General features: G+C 39.8%; 1 pseudogene; it reads left to right on the top strand.

Annotated features, from left to right (window-relative positions):
- LOC129532515 (syncytin-1-like) overlaps positions 1–20304 on the top strand; it is a 36293-nt pseudogene extending 15989 nt beyond the window's left edge.
- The last annotated feature ends 248 nt before the right edge of the window (positions 20305–20552 follow it).

Here is a 20552-nt window from a genome sequence, read left to right as displayed (position 1 = left end):
AATTTTGAATTGTCTCCTTTTTTGGAGAAATAGCTTGGTTTTATAATAGCTCAGGTACTTCTAAGGGCTAATATATCTTCCAGTGGATTCTGCATACCTTAGTAACTTCACAAGCTTTCGTATGTTTATGAGGTCTGTAAGATGTCGACTAGACAGAGTTGAGTATAGCTCTCTCAGTGACATCCATTCTATCCTAATACATTAGTTCCATGATCTGAGTAGAGTTAACACCACTGTCAGTTTCAGGATTGGATCCTTATTGGTCTATATCAATTAGGTTAATTGCAACCCACTTTATCTCATTGCTAAATTCAGAATAGTTGTTTAATCTATGTGGTCTATGAGAAAAAAATCTAGGAGTCTTGTTCAAAGGTTATGGGTAGAGGTACATTCTTTTCCTGGTAGCAGATGAGAAAACATTTAAATCCAGATTGTTTCAGGAACCCCAGATGAAGAAAATGTTAATATGGGAAGAACACAAAGTCAACATCATCAGAGAGAATTGAAGGTGGACCTCAGATCAAACTTTGTCTGAAACCTGACCTTTACCAGGTCTTTTTAGTTAGAAAAATCAGTATATACCTTTTATTGTTTAAGGTATTTAAAAAATTTATTTGTATTTCAAAACAACTCAAAACAGTACCCACACAAATATGATTAAAAATAAATACTTATGTTTTATGAGTTATAAAAATAAAATTGTTTCTATTTGTGAAGTAGTCCAGTACATCAAGGCAATGTAGAAACAATACCAAGAGGAGGAAAAAATAATGTGCAGTGGGTAGTCACATGAAATACAGAAAGAAAGTCCAACACTATGTTTTAAATTCATGGATAGGCTAAAATCTCAAGTGAAAAGCTGACTACATAATATGTTTATTTGTGTCCTGAGAGATGTAGCCTCTGAGCAATGTTAGTAAATTGTGATGAGATGTTGATATGGAAAGAAGTGAATAGCAAATTCAGTCACACATCAGGTGACCAATAATTGTGAGGCATGGGGAAATATCAGAGAAGGTTTGTAGAGACCTTATATCTCCATTATACATGAGGCAGACTCTCTACTGAGTCATAAATCAGGGCCACTTGGCAGCTGGGAGGAGAGGCAGAGCAAGATGACAGAATAGAATACTCCACCAATAGTCCCCCACCTCTCTGCCACAAGAACACTAATTTACAACTATCTACACAGAACACACACACACACACACACATCCCTTTATAAGAACCAAAAACCAGGTGAGGCCTAATACTACCTGATTCATCTTTGTATTGCTCAAAACGGTTCTGAAGAGATATAAAAAACAGGCTTGAATCACTGACACCATCCCTTCTCCACCCCTGGCAGTAGCCACATGGTGCAGAAAGTGTCTCTGGACACTGAGAACACAGCAATTGTGAGGCAATGAATTCAGTGTATCCTGTTAGAGCAGAAAGGAACACTGGATCAAACTCAGCTGATGCCTGTCCATGGAGGGAGAATTTAAACCAGCCCCAGACAGAAGGGAATTTCCAATCCCAGTGATCTGAACTTGCTGCAAATCTCATCACTGTGGGCTACAGTGCTCTGTGTCCCTGAAGGAACTTTAAAGGCAGTCTAGGTCATAAGGACTCTAACTCTTAAATGAGTCCCAGTGCTGAACTAGGCTGAAAGACAGTGGACTGTAGGGGCAGGTGACATACTGAGACACCAACCAGGGCAGCTAAGAGAGTGCTGGCATCACCTCTCCCCTAATCTAAGGCTGTACAGCTCACAGCTCCAAAAAAGACCCCTTCCTTCCACTTGAGGAGAGGAGAAGGAAGAGTGGGGTGGACTCTTTCTTGCATCTTGGATCCCTGCTCAGCCACAGCAGAATAGGGCACTGGCAAAAGTTGTGATGCCCCCATTCCAGGCCCTAGACCCCAGATGACATTCCTAGAAACACCCTGGGCCAGAAGGGAATCCACTGCCTTAAAGAAAAGGACTCAGTCCTGGCAGCATTCATCACCTACTAACTGAAGAGTCTTGTGGGTATGAATAGCTAGCAGCTATATGCAAATACTATGCTGAGTGCCTTGGGTGAGCCTCTGAGGCTCAGCACATTACCAGCTATGGTGGTCATGGGGCAAAACTCCTTCTGCTTGAGAAAAGCCCAGGGTAAGGTAAAGGAGACTTTGTCTTGCACCTTAGGTTCCAGCACAGCCACAGAGGGATTGAACACCAAGCAGGCTCCTAGGGTCCCTGATTCCAGGACTTGACTTTTGGTTAGCATTTCTGGAGCTGCTCTGGGCCAGAGGGGAGTTCACTGCCCTGAAGAGTGGGTCCCAAGCCAGGCAGCATTCACTACAAGCTGACTTAAGAGCCGTTGGGTCTTCAGGCCTCAAGGAAACATTGACAGTAGTCTGGTAGTACTCCTCATGACCTGTACTGGCAGTGGCTATGGAGTAAGGCTCCTCTGCCTTTGGAAAAAGGAGGGAAGGGTGTGAAGGACTGTTTCTTGTGGTTTGAGTGCCAGCTCAGATGCAGCATGATAGAACACCAGGTAGATTCCTAAGATTTTTGGCCCTAGTCACTAACTCCCAGACAGAATTTCTGGACCCACCTGGAGCCTGGGGCACCTCACTGCCCTGAAGGCAATGACACAGCCCTGGCAGGCTTTGCCACTGGTTGATTGTAGAGCCCCAGGGCCCTGAGAAAACATAGGCAGTAACCAGGTAATGGTTACTTCGGACCTCGGGTGAGAACTAGTGCTGTGCTACCTTTAGGTCTGACTCAGCTCAGTTATACTGGTGGTGCCCACAAATGTACTTGTGTCACTCAATCCCAGCTTTACGTGGCTCAGAACAAAGAGAGAGAGAGAGAGACTTTGCTTGGGAGAAAGTAAGGGAAGAGAATAAGAGTCTCTGCATGGTAATCCAGAGAATTCTCCTGGACTTTGTCCAAGACCATAAAGGCAATACCTCTACAAAGGTGCAAAAACCACAGCATGATTGGGCTTGGGGTGTCCTCTAGAACAGACACAGATTAGATCACAACACCCAATTCCTTTCAAATACTGGAAAAGCATTCCCAAGAACGAGTACAAATAAGCTCAGACTATGAAAGGTGAAAACTTCAATGCCCAGACAGCAAAGAACATATACTAGCATCAACACCATCCAGAAAATATGACCTCATCAGTGAACTAAATAAGACACTAGAGACCAATTTGGGAAAATCAGAGATTTGTCATCTTTCAGATGGATAATTTAAAACAACTGTGTTGAGGAAACTCAAAGAAATTCAAGATAATACAGAAAAGAAATTCAGAATTCTGTCAGATAAACTTATCAAAGAGATTGAAATAATTTTAAAAACTCAAAAAGAAATTCTGGAGCTGAAAAATACAATTGGCATACCAAACAATGCATCAGAGTCTTTTAATTACAGAGTTGATGAAGTAGAAGAAAGAATTAGTGAGCTTGAAGACAGGCTATTCAAAAATACACAGTCAAAGAAGACAAAAGAAAGAATTAAAAAAAAGTGAGCATGCAAACAGGATCTAGAAAATAGTTTAAAAGGGGAAATCTAAGAGTTATTGGCCTTCAAGAGGGTAGAGAAAGACATGGGGTAGAAAGTTTATTCAAAGGGATAATATTAGAGGACTTCCCAAACCTAAAGAAAGATATGGATATCCAAAGTACAAGGTTATAGAACACCAAGAAGATTTAACCCAAAGAAGACTAACCTCAAGGAATTTAATAATTAAATTACCAAGGGTCAAGGATAAAGAAAGGGTCCTAAAAGTACTATGAGACAAGATAAAAATAATATTCAATGGAGCTCTAATACATCTGGCAGCAGATGTATCATCAGAAACCTTACCTGTCAGGAGAGAGTGGCATGACATATTTAAAGTGCTGAAAGAAAAATGTCTTTTACCCTAAAATAATATATCTGGTGAAAATATCCTTCAAACATGAATAAAAAATAAAGACACTCCCAGACTAACAAAAGCTGAGGGGTTTTTTCAACACCAGACGTATCCTACAAGAAATGCTAAAGGGAGTGCTTCAATCAGAAAGCAAAGGATGTTCGTGAGCCATATGTAATCACCTGAAGGTCCAAAATGCACTGTCAATAGTAAGTACACTGAAAAGCACAGAATATTAGAACACTCTAAATGTGGTGTGTAAACTACTCTTATCCTAAATAGAAAGACTAAACAATAAACCAATCAAAAATAATAACTTCAACAACTTTTCAAGACATAGTAACTACAATAAAATTAAATAAAAGAACAAAAAGATTAAAAGCAGGGGGATGAAGTTAAGGTATAAAATTTGTATTTGCTTTGTTTTTGCTTGTTTATGGTTTGTTTGTTTATGCAAACAGTGTTAAGCTGTAACCAGGTTAAATTAATGAGTTATAAGGTAATATTTGCAAGCCTTATGGTAGCCTTAAACCAAAATCATGGAGACACAAAAAATAAAAAGCAAGAAACTAGATCATAGCACCAGAGAAAATCACCTTCACTAGAAGAAGACAGGAAGGAAAGACAAAAGGAAGAGAAGACCACAAAACAACCAGAAAACAAGTAACAAAATGGCAGGAATAAATCCTTACTTATCAATACTAATATTAAATGTTAATGGACTAACTCTTCAGTCAAAAGACACAGACTTGATGAATAGATGAAGAAAACCACTGACCTGTTGCATACAAGAAACATTTCACCTATAAAAACATATATAGACTGAAAATAAAGGGATGGAAAAAGGTATTTCAAGCCAGTGGAAACCAAAAAAGAGCAGGAGTCACTATACTTACATCAGACAAAATAGATTTCAAAGCAAAAGCTATAAGAGACAAAGAAGGTCACTATAGAATGATAAAAGTGTTGATTTAGCAAGATAATTTAACAATTTTAAATATATATGCACCCAACACTAGAACACCCAGATACATAAATCAAATATAATTAGAGCTAAAGAGAGAGATAAGACCCAATACAATAATAGCTCTAGATTTCAAATTCCACATACAGTATTGGACAGATATCCCAGACAGAAAATCAACAAAAAACATCAGACTTAATCTGCACTATAGACTGACTGGGTCTAACATTTATTTACAGAACTTTTCATCCAAGAGCTACAGAATACACATTATTTTCTTCAGCACATGGAGAATTATCAAGGATAGACCATATGTTAGTTCACAAAGCAAGTTTTAAAACATTTTTTAAAAACTTGAAATAATATCAAGTATCTTCTCCAACCACAATGGAATAAAACTAGTTAATATCATGAGGAATTTTGGAAGCTATACTAATACATGGAAATAAAACAATATGCTCCGGAATGACCAGTGGGTCAATGAAGAAATTAAGAAGGAAATTGAAAAATATATTGAAATAAATAATAATGGAAAACAAAACATTAAAACCTATGGGATATGGCAAAGCAGTACTAAGGGAAGTTTATAGCTATAAATGCCTACATCAAAAAAGAGGAAAACCTTTAAATGAACAATCTAATGATGCATCTTAGGGAACTAGAAAAGCAAGAGCAAGTCAAACTCAAAATTAGTAGAACAAAGAAATAATAAAGATCAGAGCAGAAACAAATTTAATTTAAATGAAAAAATACAAAAGATCAATGAAACAAATATTTGGTTTTTTGAAAAGTTAAACAAAATTGACAAAACTTTAGCCACACTAACAAAAAAGAGGGAAGATCCAAATAAAAATAAATCAGAAAAAATGAAATCAGAAAAAAGAAGGCATGACAACTGATACTGCAGAAATTAAAAGGATCATTTGTGGCTATTATAAGCTACTATTTCCAATAAATTAGAAAATCTAGAAGAAATGGACAAATTCCTAGATACATACAACCTACCAAGATTGAACCACAAAGAAATCTAATCCTGAACAGATCATGAACAAGTAATAAGATCAAAGTCATACCTGATGGATTCACTGATGAATTCTACCAAATATTTAAAGAGGAATTAATACCAATCCTCCTCAAACTATTCTGAAAAATCGAGGCAGGAATACTTCCAATCTATTCTACAAGGATAGTATTACCCTGATACCAAAACCAGACAAAGACATAGCAACAGAAGAAAACTACAGGCCACGCTGGGCACCAAAACCAGACAAAGACACATCAGTGAAAGAAAACTACAGGCCAGGTTGGGTGCAGTGGCTCATGCCTGTAATCCCAGCACTTTAGAAGGTTGAGATGGGGGGATCAATTGAAGCCAGGCTTTCGAGAGCAGCCTGGCCAACACAGCAAAAACTCATCTCTATTAAAAATACAAAAAAATGTTAGCCAGGCATGGTGGCAGGTGCCTGTAATCCCACCTACTTGGGAGACTGAGGCAGGAGAGTCACTTGAACCCAGGAGGCTGGGGTTGCAATGAGCAGAGCTCTCACTGCTGCACTTCAGCCTGGACAACAGAGCAAGGCTCTGTCTCAAAACATAGCAAAACAAAAATCTACAGGCCAATATCTCTGATGAATATTGATGCAAAAATCCTCAACAAAATACTATCAAACCAATTACAACAATACATTAGGAAGATCGTTCATCATGACCAAATGGTATTTATCCCTGGGATGCAAGGATGGCTCAACATATGTAAATAAATGTGATACATAATATCAACAAAATGAAGAATAGAAATCATATGATAATTTCAATTGATGCTGAAAAAGCATTTGATGTAATTTGACTTTCCTTCATGATAAAAACCCTAAAAAAAATTGGAGATAGAAGGAACATACCTCAACATAATAAAACCCTTATGCAACAGACCCACAACTAGTATCATACTGAATGGGGAAAAACTGAAAGCCTTTCCTCTAAGATCTGGAACACAACAAAGATGCCCTCTCTCACCACTGTTATTCAACATAGTACTGGAAGTCCTAGCTAGAACAATTAGACAAGAGAAAGATATACAGAATATCCAAATTGGAATGGAAGAAGTCAAATTATCCTTGTTTGTAGATATGATCTTATGTTTGGAAAAAAAGACCCCACAAGAAAATTATTAGAGCTAATAAATAAATTCAGTAAAGTTGTAGGATACAAAATCAACACACAAAATCAGTGGCATTTCCATATGCCATCAATGAACAATCTGAACAAGAAATAAAAAGGTAATCCCATTTACAATAACCATACATAAGATTAAATCCCTAGGAATTAATCAAAGAAATTGAAAGATCTCTATAATGAAAATTATAAAACATTGATGAAAGAAATTGAGGACAGTAAAAAAATGGAAAAATATTCCATGTTCATGGATTGAAAGAATCAATATTAGGAAAATGCTCATACTACCCAAAGCAATCTACAGATTCAATGTAAACCTTTTTAAAATATCAATGATATTCTTTATATAAATAGAAAAAAATCTTTAAATTTATGTGGAATTACAAAAGATTCAGAATAACCAAAGCTATCCTAAGCAAAAGGAACAACAACAACAACAACAACAACAAAAAACTGGAGGAATCACATTATGTGACTTCAAATTATACTACAGAGCTATAGTAACCAAAACAGCATGGTGCTGGAATTTAAACAAACACATAAACCAATAGAACAGGCTAGAGAACCTAGAAACAAATCCATACACCTATAGTGAACTCATTTTCTACAATGATGTCAAGAACATACACTGGGTGAAGGATGGTCTCTTCAATAAGTGGTGCTGGAAAAAATGGATATCCATGTGCAGAATGATGAAATTAGACCCCATGTCTCATCATATACAAAAATCAAATCAAAATGGATTAAGGACATCAAACTATGAAACTACTACAGAAAAACTTTTGGGAAAATCTACAGGATATTGGTCTGGGCAAAAATTTCTTAAACAATGTACCAAAAACATAGGCAACCAAAGCAAAATGGACAAACGGGATCACATCAAGTCATTATACTTCTGCACAGCAAATAATACAATCAACAAATTGAAGAGACAACCCATAGAATGGGACAAAATATTTGCAAACTACCCATCTGACAAGGGATTAGTAACCAGAGTATATGAGGAACTGAAATAACTCCCTAGGAAAAAAATCTAATAATCCCATCAAAAAATAGGCAAAATATTTTAATAATTTTTAAGAGAAGACATACAAATTACAAACGGGCATATAAAAAGGTGTTCAACGTCATTGATCACCAGAGAAATCCAAATCAAAACTATAATGAAATATCATCTCATCCCAGTGAAAATGGCTTGTATCCAAAAGGCAGGCAATAAAAATGCTGGTGAGGATGTGGATGTGTTCACTGTTTTGGGGAACATAGTAAAACCAATATGGAGAAGAGTTTGGAGGTTCCTCAGAAAACTAAAAATCGAGCTACCATGTGATTTAGCAATCTCACTGCTGGGTATATAACCAAAAGAAAGGAAATCAGTATATCGAAGAGATACCTGCACTCTTATGTTTGTTGCAGCACTGTTTTCAACAACTAAGATTTGGAAGCAACCTCAGTGTCCATCAACAGATGAACGGATAAAGAAAATGTGGTACATATACACAATGGACTACTATTCAGCAATAAAATGAGTAAGACTCTGTTATTTGCAACAACATGGATGGAACTGGAGATCATTATGTTAAGTGAAATAAGCCAGGCACAGAAAGACAAACATCTGTTCTCACTTATTTGTGAGATCTAAAAATCAAAAGAACTGTACTCATGAACATGGAGAGTAGAAGTTATGCTTACCAGAGCCTGGGAAGGACAGTAGGTGGGGAGGCCTACAGTGGTGGTGGGGATGGCTAATGGGTACACAAACATATTGGTAGTTAGAAAGAATGAATAAGATCTGCTATTTGATAGCACAATAGGGTGACTATAGCCAATCATAACTTAATTATACATTTTAAAATAACTTAAAGATAAATTGGATTGTTTATAACTCAAAGTATAAATGCTTGAGTGGATGGATACCCCATTCTCCATGATGTGCTTATTTCACATTGTATACCTATATCACAACATCTCAGGTACCCCATAAATATATACTCCCACTATGTACCCACAAAAATTTTTGGAGAAAGTTAACAAAATGTCAGCTGGTTACAGACATACATTGTTAAGTATAATTTATTATTAGAAAAAATTAATAATTGGAAGTAAATTAGTTTTTCCCATTGTCTAATCGCTATGCGGCAACTAGTACATAACTTTTGTGAAATAATTTGATGTGTTACTAGTTATTCAGTCACTGAAGCAACATACTATTTTTCATTAGTATTTAGTAGATTCAGTTCAAGTCTGAGCAGAGTCAACCCTTGGAATGTATTGCAGGTATTATACATTCCTTATCATACACTTCTGCTTCCAACTTTTTAACTGATGATAAATTTGTGTAACTCACAAATCATTAACATAGAATTTGAATGTAGTACAGGTGAGCATCTCTAAATCAGAAAATCTGAAATTCAGCCTCTTCAAGTCTGAAACTTTTTGAACATTGATATGACGTCACAAGTGGAAAAATTCATACCTGACCTTATGTGACTGTCACAGTCAAAATGCAGTCAAAAGTTTGTTTCAGGAACAAAATTATTTAAAATATTGTATAAAATTACCTTCAGGTGATGTATTATATCTAAAGTATATATGATAAATAAAAGGTTTTTGTTTTTGGACTTGGATTTCATCCTCAAGATATCACATTATGGACTATATATGCAAATATTTCAAAATCTGAAAAAAAATCCAAAATCTACAGTCTGATCTCAAATATTTTATATAAGAAATACTCAACCTGTACTTATAGTTAGCATAATTGCCAAAGGCAAATGAGATAATTAAATATGGGGCTTATTTATTTTAGCAGTTTATGTATTTTCTTAGGTTTTTTTTAATTAAAAATATTTTTCCAGTTGCAAGATTTACATAAAGGGAAACAAAATAATTTAAATGTATCAACTCAAATCACAGATCTTTTCAAGTTAATTAATTTTATGTTATAAGAAGCTGTTGCTATAGTTTGGTGTAAGTCATCTTACCTTTGCTATAACATGATTGAAAATATAATTTTTTAATCCTGACACAACCTATGCCTGTATATTATTGCAGGGACCAATCAGTGCTTTGTTACTTAATCACAGTGCTAAATATGATGTTAGATTGCTTTCTTAATAGCCATGTTGTTGTATCTAAATAGGATCCTTGTAAAAATTTCTGCTTCTGCTTTAAAAACAAGCTTTATTGGACTTCCGACATGACAATTAATAAGAATAATAATAACTATAACTTGGTGTCCTAGATTCAAAATCACAGGCCAAAAATGTCAGGCATGTAAAATAGTGACTTAGTGTTTTTAGGAAAACTACCTAATTTTAGTCAATTCTGGGTAAACCTGGTCATTTCAGATTCATATTGTGTCACCTTAGTGTATTTTCCTTTAGTTCCTACACCCAGATAGGTTTTTAAGGTCTGTTGGTCTAAGATAGCTTTGTGGCATTATGCTGGCAAGAAGTTTAATTATTAGCCATTCATACAACTCCAGTTAGCATGCATTGAGATACTTCTGTTCACTACCAGCCTCTGGGTATATGGCCCAGGTGGACTTGGTTTTTTCCCTTGCCATAATTGTAAGATGCCTCTAGGCTACAAGCACTTTCTTCCTTTTAACTTACTTCCTATACTTTCCTCCAAAAATTGGGGAAGTTTGATTGTTCTCTAAAACTACTCTGTGCCCCCAGAGTATTCAGTGGGACAACCCCTCCTCCTCCTGTCCTCAGCTTTTCAAACAGCTTTTCCAGGAGGCACTTTGCTTTACTGCTTCCTGTGATAATAACACTGGGATCACAGTGAAACTGCTGCTTCCCAAATGTCCAGAGGTGAAGCAGGCACTCATTCCCTTTAATCTCAGGTTTCTAAAGACTTTGACCACTGACACTTTCCTTGCCCTCTAAATTCTTTGCCTCCTCAATCTCAATGTAAGAAACATTCTCTCAGGTGAGACACACTGGTACAGTAAGCATTCTTCCAAACCTGTCTGTCTGATATCAGGTTGTGATTTTATTAGTTCACTTTGCAGTCCAATAATGTGATTCTTTGCTTGGTCAACTACACCAAGTTTTCCTTAGGACAATATTTACCACAGCATGAATGGTGAATGGGGAATTGTTAGGAATAAAGCAATAAGTGCTTCTAAAAAGATCTGGTGCCTAGTGATTCCTGTGTGCAAGGCACTGTGCTACTGCATTTGTTCCCTTACTTACTCTTCACAACCACACCATGTACACTTAGTGTGCACAGTAATTAGTTTTGTAGATTTCTGCTTCCTCTATCAAACTTTTAACCTTAAAAACATAGGAAGGTTTAATTTATTTACCTTTGGACCTCAGAATCTTACACCCAGGTCTGGCAATTTGAAGATGCAAAATACATGTTAAATGAGCAAAAAACTACCAAAGTTAGCTCTCAAGACTAAAAATTGGATGTTAATACCAACAGAGCTTATGAGCATTTGTTTAAGAACAATGACTAGGACATATTTTTTTTTCATATAAGGTAAAAAGGAAAAGGTTTATTTTTTAATTGGAAAAAGAGGGAAAAATAGATAACCTGCTATTAGTTTATGCTGCATTAATTTACAACTCTCTCTGAGTTTCAGTTTGATGTTAAAACATTTACATATCAGGATTATATGTGTGTATTGTTTCCCTCACTAGATGAAAATGTATTAAATCTTTAACTAAACTCCTTAAAAAACACTATTAGACACTTGAGAATACATAAATATCAATTGGGCATATGTCTTGTCCTTTCCATTGTAGTGTCTTCTGATTTATTCAAAGCAGAATTTTAATTCAGTTACAAGTAGATGCTATAACTACATTATTCTAATGAGGTTAATAAGAAATGGATTTCAGCAGAATACTGAAAATACTAAAAGTGATGTCTGCTAGTGACTTTTGAGAGTATGTTATCCAGCGTGATCTGAAACACCCAACAGGACTTGTTGAGAAATTCCTCTGAATGTAGTGACAAAACTGTTACTAAATGTCAGCACTCCTGGCTTTTTCCAGGACCTACTCTTCTATACCAGAAGCTTTCAAACTTTTTTTCTCTTTCTAGGGAGAAGATCACATTTAAAAACGGGTAAAATTATACTGGTTTGGGTTGAAAAGGAAAAGAGAGGGCTGTTTTCGGATTGAGAAGGCTCAAAATGTCCTATGACACCCACTAAATCACTTCTGAAAGGCCACATTTTGAAAACTCCTCTTGACTAAAGCCATTCCTTATGAAGGAGAATGAAATGGCAAGTTTGTGGAATTCACTGGGACAAATAGATAACATATGCTACTTTAACTGTTATTTCCCATAATTTCAGTCATGAAATATATTCTGGAGCCTCTCAATGGTAGGAGGAAATGAATGAAATAAAGAAAATAACAGTCTTTTAATTTCTGTTAATGATATAACCAGGAGTGGAGTTCATTACCAGCTAATTGGCAATTTTTGAGAAACAATATTTTTTGCAAATTTTGATATTTCCTCTACTGATTGCTTTAACCATGATGAGAGACAGGACTAGCTGGATTTCCTAGGCCGACTAAGAATCCCAAAGCCTAGCTGGGAAGGTGACCGCATCCACCTTTAACCACAGGGCTTGCAACTTAGCTCACACCTGACCAATCAGGGAGTAAAGAGAGCTCACTAAAATGCTAATTAGGCAAAAACAGGAGGTAAAGAAATAGCCAATCATCTATTGCCTGAGAACACAGTGGGACAATGATCGGGATATAAAACCAGACATTCGAGCCAGCAACAGCTACCCTCTTTGGGTCCCCTCCCTTTGTATGGGAGCTCTGTTTTCACTCTATTAAATCTTGCAACTGCACTCTCTTCTGGTCTGTGCTTGTTATGGCTTGAGCTGAGCTTTCGATTGCTATCTACCACTGCTGTTTGCCACCGTTGCAGACCCGCTGCTGACTTCCATCCCTCCGGATTTGGCAGGGTGTCCGCTGTGCTCCTGATCCAGTGAGGCGCCCATTGCCACTCCCTATCAGGCTAAAGGCTTGCCATTGTTCCTGCATGGCTAAGTGCCCAGGTTTGTCCTAATCGAGCTGAACACTAGTCACTGGGTTCCTCGGTTCTCTTCTGTGACCCACAGCTTCTAATGGAGCTATAACAGTCACTGCATGGCCAAGATTCCATTCCTTGGAATCCATGAGGCCAAGAACCCCAGGTCAGAGAACACTAGGCTTACCGCCATCTTGGAAGCAGCCCGCCACCATCTTGGGACCTCTGGGAGCAAGGACGCCCCCACCCCCCACTGCTGGTAACATTTTGGCAACCACGAAGCGACCTCCAAAGCAGTGAGTAATGTTGGACCACTTTTGCTTGCTATTCTGTCCTAACCTTCCTTGGAATTGGAGGAAAATACTGGGCACCTGTTGGCCCATTATAAACAATTAGCGTGGCTGCCAGACTTAGGACTCAGGTGTGTGGCTATCTGTGGAAGGGCTTTCTAACAACCCCCAACCCTTCTGGGTTGGGGATGTTGGTCTGCCTGAAGCCAGCTTCCACTTTCAATTTTCTTGGGGAAGCCGAGGGCTGACTAGAGGCAGAAAGCTGTCGTCCTGAACTCCCGGCATTAGCCGGTTGAGATCATGGTGCAGCCAGAAGTCTGTACTCAACAGTCGCCCATGCGTGCACCCCTACCTTTCCTTCTGACCCATACCTCCTGGGTCCTGACCACGACTTTCTTGAAAGTGTAGCCCCAAAATTCTCCTTACCTCTGAATCTACTTCTGTGATCCCTGCCTCCTAGGTACTAATGGTTCAGACTTTCATTTCCTCCAGCAAGTTGTATCTCCAAAGGGATCTAAGGAAGCTCTATGCTGAATCCTTAGGCATCTAGGCTATAAACCCAGAGAGTCTTATCCCTGGTGTCCCTCCTGATTTAGGTATACAGCTCTTGACATGGGCAGTTATGTGGGACCCGTTCCCCACCACCCTTGCCAGGGCCCCAAGTTTGTAATGGCTAAGAGAAAGAGAGAGAGAGAGAGAGAGGAGAGAAAGAGAGATGGAGGAGAGAGATGGAGGACAGAGACAGAGAGACAGAGGAGAGAGAGAGATAGAGATGGAGGAGAGAGATAGATGGAGGAGAGATGGAAGAGAGATAGAGAGATGGAGGAGAGAGATGGAGGAGAGAGAGAGAGAGATGGAGGTGAGAGAGGTAGAAGAGAGAGATGGAGGAGACAGAGAGAGATGGATGAGACAGAGAGAGAGATGGAGGAGAGAGAGAGAATGGAGGAGAGAGAGAGATGGAGGAGAGAGATGGAGGAGAGAGATGGAGGACAGAGAGATGGAGGAGAGAGAGAGAGAGATGGAGGGGAGAGAGAGAGAGATGGAGGACAGACAGAGAGACAAAGAGGGAGTCAAAGAGAAAAAGAAAGAGAAAGAAATAGAAAAAAACAAAAAACAAAGAGTGTGCCCTATTCCTTTAAAAGCCAGGGTAAATTTAAAACCTGTAATTGATAATTGAAGATCTTCTGCATGACCTTATAACACTCCAATACTACCTTGTTGTCAGTGTAAACAAGGGCGTAGCCTGAAAACACTGAGACCACTGACAACCTGTAGCCTTCCTATCAAAAATCCTTAACCCAGTAACCCACGGATGTCCCAAATGCATTCAATCTGTAGCAGCAACTGCTTTGGTAAAAGAAGAAAGTAGAAAAGTAACTTTTAGAGGAAACCTCATTGTGAGCACACCTCACCAGTTCAGAATTATTCTAAGTTAAAAAAGCAAAAAAGGTAGCTTACAAACTCAAAAATCTTAAAGTATGGGGCTATTCTGTTAGAAAAAGGTAATTTAACGCTAACCACTGATAATTCTCTTAACCCAGCAGATTTCCTTACAGGGAACTTAAATCTTAATTACCATACAAAGCTCCAACCAGACCTGGGAGGAACTCCCTTCAGGACAGGAGATAGATGGTTCCTCCTAGGTGATTGAGGAAAAAACCACAATGGGTACTCAGTAATTGATAGGGAGACTCTTGCGGAAGCAGAATTAGAAAAATTGCCTAATTGGTCTCCTCAAAGGAGCGAGCTGTTTGCACTCAGCCAAGCCTAAAATACTTACAGAATCAAAACAGACTATCTCAATCCTGACTCAAAAGGTTACCTACAGCCTCTCTGAAATGAATTTGCATAAGAACTGTTGTTTATGGGAATGCATCTTGATGGGGCAGCTGGGGTTGTTATGAAATACTCAGGAACCCAGCCTAGCTCTAGGACTCACCCCTGAGCACAAAGGCAATATTGGGCATGCTGGTGAAGGACCACTAGAATCCAGCAGCCCAGACCCCTTTCTTTGTGGTAAAGAAAGGCGGGAAAAGGGGTGCAGGACTGCTACATTGGTGAGCATAACTAATCCCATAAGCAGAGGTCCATGGGTGTTTACACACTCTGGAAAGGAATAAGCATTAGGGCCATAGAGGACGCTGTATGACTAATGCTCATCAGAAAATGACTAGGGGTGCTGGCATCCCTATGTTCTTTTTTCAGATGAGAAATGTTCCCCCCAAGGCAAAAGTGCCCCTAAGATGTATTCTGGAGAATTGGGACCAATTTAACCCTCAGACACTAAGAAAAAAATGACTCATATACTTCTGCAGTACCGCCTGGTCATGATATTCTCTTCAAGGGGGAGAAACCTGGCCTCCTGAGGGAAGTATAAATTATAACACCATCTTACAGCTAGACCTCTTTTGTAAAAGAAGGCAAATGGAGTGAAGTGCCATATGTACAAACTTTCTTTTCATTAACAGACAACTCTCAATCATGTAAAAGGTGTGATTTATGCCCTACAGGAAGCCCTCAGAGTATACCTCCCTACCCTGGTGTCTCCCCAATCCTTCCCCCACTAATAAGGACCCCCCTTCAACCCAAATGGTTCAAAAGGAGATAGACAAAGGCATAAACAGTGAAACAAAGAATACCAATTTTCCCCGATTATGCCCCCTCCAAGCAGTGGGAGGAGGAGAATTTGGCCCAGCCAGAGTGCATGCACCTTTTTCTCTCTCAGACTTAAAGCAAATTAAAATAGACCTAGGTAAATTCTCAGATAACCCTGATGGCTATATTGATATTTTACAAGGGTTCGGATAATCCTTTGATCTGACATGGAGAGATATAATGTTACTGGTAAATCAGACACTAACACCAAATAAGAAGTGCCGCCATAACTGCAGCCCAAGAGCTTGGTGATCTCTGGTATCTCAGTCAGGTCAACGATAGGATGACAACAGAGGAAAGAATGATTCCTCAAAGGCCAGCAGGCAGTTCCCAGTGTAGACCCTCACTGGGACAGAGAATCAGAACGTGGAGATAGGTGCTGCAGACATTTGCTAACTTGCATGCTAGAAGGACTAAGGAAAACTAGGAAGAAGCCTATGAATTATTCAATGATGTCCAGTATAACACAGGGAAAGGAAGAAAATCTTACTGCCTTTCTGGAGAGACTAAGGGAGGCATTGAGGAAACATACCTCCCTGTCACCTGACTCTACTGAAGGCCAACTAATCTTAAAGGATAAGTTTATCACTCAGTCAGCTGCAGACATTAGAAAAAAACTTCAAAAGTCCGCCTTAGGCCTGGAGCAAAACTTAGAAACCCTATTGAATTTGGCAACCTTGGTTTTTTATAATAGAGATCAAGAGGAGCAGGTGGAATGAGACAAACAAGATAAAAAAAAAGCCACCGCTTTAATCATGGCCCTCAGGGAAGCAGACTTTGGAGGCTCTGGAAAAGGGAAAAGCTGGGCAAGTTGAATGCCTAATAGGGCTTTCTTCCAGTGTGGTCTACAATGGCACTTTAAAAAAGATTGTCCAAGTAGAAATCGGTTGCCCCCTCATCCATGCCCCTTATGTCAAGGGAATCACTGAAAGACCCACTTCCCTAGGGGATGAAGGTCCTCTGAGTCAGAAGCCACTAATCAGATGATCCAGCAGCAGGACTGAGGGTGCCTGGGGCAAGCAAGCACCAGCCCATGCCAACACCCTCACAGATCCTCATGTATGCTTGACCATTGAGGGCCAGGAGGTTAATTGTCTCCGGGACACTGGTGCAGCCTTCTCAGTCTTACTCTCCTGTCCTGGACAACTGTCCTCCAGATCTGTCACTATCCGAGGGGTCCTAGGACAGCCAGTCACTAGATACTTCTCCCAGCCACTAAGTTGTGACTGGGGAACTTTACTCTTTTCACATGCTTTTCTAATTATGCCTGAAAGCCCCACTCCCTTGTTAGGGAGAGACATTCTAGTAAAAGCAGGGGCCATTATACACCTGAACACAGGAGAAGGAACACCCGTTTGTTGTCCCCTGCTTGAGGAAGGAATTAATCCTGAAGTCTGGGCAACAGAAGGACAATATGGATGAGCAAAGAATGCTCATCCTGTTCAAGTTAAACTAAAGGATTCCACCTCCTTTCCCTACCAAAGGCAGTACCCCCTTAGCCCTGAGGCCCAACAAGGACTCCAAAAGATTGTTAAGGACCTAAAAGCCCAAGGCCTAGTAAAACCATGCAATAGCCCCTGCAATACTCCAATTTTAGGAGTACAGAAACCCAACAGACAGTGGAGATTGGTGCAAGATCTCAGGATTATCAATGAGGCCACTGTCCCTCTATACCCAGCTCTACCTAACCCTTATAGTCTGCTTTTCCAAATACCAGAGGAAGCAGAGTGGTTTACAGTCCTGGACCTTAAGGATGCTTTTTCTGCATCCCTGTACACCCTGACTCTCAATTCTTGTTTGCCTTTGAAGATCCTTGGAACCCAGGTGAGTTGAAACATCTCAAATCACCTGGACTATTTTACCCCAAGGGTTCAGGGATAGCCCCCATCTATATGGCCAGGCATTAGCCCAAGACTTGAGCCAGTTCTCATACCTGGATACTCTTGTCCTTCAGTATGTGGATGATTTACTTTTAGCCACCCATTCAGAAACCTTGTGCCATCAAGCCACCCAAGCACTCTTGAATTTCCTCGCTACCCATGGCTACAAGGTTTCTAAACCAAAGGCTGAGCTCTGCTCACAGCAGGTTAAATACTTAGGGCTAAAATTATCCAAAGGCACCAGGGATCTCAGTGAGGAATGTATCCAGCCTATACTGGCTTATCCTCATCCCCAAACCCTAAAGCAACTAAGAGGGTTCCTTGGCATAACAGGTTTCTGATGAATATGGATCCCTAGGTACAGTGAAATAGCCAGACTATTATATACACTAATTAAGGAAACTCAGAAAGCCAATATCCACTTAGCAAGATGGACATCTGAAGCAGAAGCAGATTTCCAGGCCCTAAAGAAGGCCCTAAACTAAGCCCCAGTGTTAAACTTGCCAACAGGGCAAGAGTTTTCCTTATATGTCACAGAAAAGAACAGGAATAGCTCTAAGAGTCCTTACACAGGTCCAAGGGATGAGCTTGCAACCCATGGCATACCTGAGTAAGGAAATTGATGTAGTGGCAAAGGGTTGGCCTCATTGTTTATGGGTAGTGGTGGCAGTAGCAGTCTTAGTATCTGAAGCAGTTAAAATATTACAGGGAAGAGATCTTACTGTGTGGACATCTCACGAAGTGAATGGCGTACTTACTGCTAAAGGAGACTTGTGTCAGACAACCGTGAGGAAAGTAACTAAAATCATAAATCCCCATAGCCCTCCCTTATCATATTTTTCTCTTTACCATTCTCTTACCCGCTTTCACTCTCACTTCACTCACTCCATGCTGCTGTATGACCAGTAGCTCCCCTTACCACGAGTTTCTTGGAGAATGCAGCTTCCTGGAAATATTGATTCCCCATCATATAGGAGTTTATCTAAGGGAAATCACACCTTCACTGCCCACACCCATATGCCCCACAACTGCTATAACGCTGCCACTCTTTGCATGCATGCAAATACTAATTATTGTTCATGGAAAATGATTAATCCTTGTTGTCCTGGAGGACTTGGAGCCACTGTCTGTTGGACTTACTTCACCCCTACCAGTATGTCTGATGGGGGTGGAGTTCAAGATCAGGCAAGAGAAGAACACATAAAGGAAGTAATCTCCCAACTGACCCGGGTACATAGCACCCCTAGACCCTACAAAGGACTAGATCTCTCAAAACTACATGAAACCCTCAGTGTCCATACTTGCCTGGTAAGCCTATTTAATACCACCCTCACTGGGCTCCATGAGGTCTCGGCCCAAAACCCTACTAACTGTTGGATGTGCCTCCCCCTGCAATTCAGGCCATACATTTCAATCCCTGTACCTAAACAATGGAACAACTTCAGCACAGAAATAAACATCACTTCCGTTTTAGTAGGACCTCTTGTTTCCAATCTGGAAATAACCCTTACCTCAAAACCTCACCTGTGTAAAATTTAGCAATAGACACAACCAACTCCCAATGCATCAGATGGGTAACTCCTCCCACACGAATAGTCTGCCTGCCCTCAGGAGTACTTTTTGTCTGTGGTACCTCAGCCTATCGTTTGACTGGCTCTTCAGAATCTATGTGCTTCCTCTCATTCTTAGTGCCCCCTATGACCATCTATACTGAACAAGATTTACACAATTATGTCATACCTAAGCCCCACAACAAAAGAGTACCCATTCTTCCTTTTGTTATCGGAGCAAGAGTGCTAGGTGGACTAGGTTCTGGCATTGGTGGTATCACAACCTCTACTCAGTCCTACTACAAACTATCTCAAGAACTAAATGGTGACATGGAACAGGTTGCCAACTCCCTTGTCACCTTGCAAGATCAACTTAACTCCCTAGCAGCAGTAGTCCTTCAAAATCAAAGAGCTTTAGACTTGCTAACTGCTGAAAGAGGGGGAACCTCTTTATTTTTAGGGGAAGAATGCTGTTATTATGTTAATCAATCTGGAATTGTCACTGAGAAAGTTAAAGAAATTCAAGATTGAATACAACATAGAGCAGAGGAGCTTCAAAACACTGGACACTGGGGCCTCCTCAGCCAATGGATGCTCTGGATTCTCCCCTTCTTAGGACCTCTAGCAGCTATAATATTGTTACAACTCTTTGGATCCTGTATATTTAACCTCCTTGTTAAGTTAGTCTCTTCCAGAATTGAAGCTGTAAAGCTACAAATAGTTCCTCAAATGGAGCCCCAGATGCAGCCCATGACTAAAATCTACTGCGGATCCCTGGACTGGCCTGCTAGCCCATGCTCCAATGTTAATGACATTGAAGGCACCCCTCCCGAGGAAATCTCAACTGCACAACCCCTACTATGCCCCAATTCAGCAGGAAGCAGTTAGAGCGGTCATCAGCCAATCTCCCCAACAGCACTTGGGGTTTCCTGTTGAGAGGGGGGACTGAGAGACAGGACTAGCTGGATTTCCTTAGCTCACACCTGACCAATCAGGGAGTAAAGAGAGCTCACTAAAAATGTTCATTAGGCAAAAACAGGAGATAAAGAAATAGCCAATCATCTATCGCCTGAGAGCATAGTGGGAGGGACAATGATCAGGGTATAAACCCAGGCATTCGAGCCAGCAATGGCTAC

This window comes from Gorilla gorilla, chromosome 2 (genome assembly GCF_029281585.2).
Source record: "Gorilla gorilla gorilla isolate KB3781 chromosome 2, NHGRI_mGorGor1-v2.1_pri, whole genome shotgun sequence".
Classification (NCBI taxonomy): Eukaryota; Metazoa; Chordata; class Mammalia; order Primates; family Hominidae; genus Gorilla; species Gorilla gorilla.
This window is presented reverse-complemented; position numbering and strand designations above follow the sequence as displayed.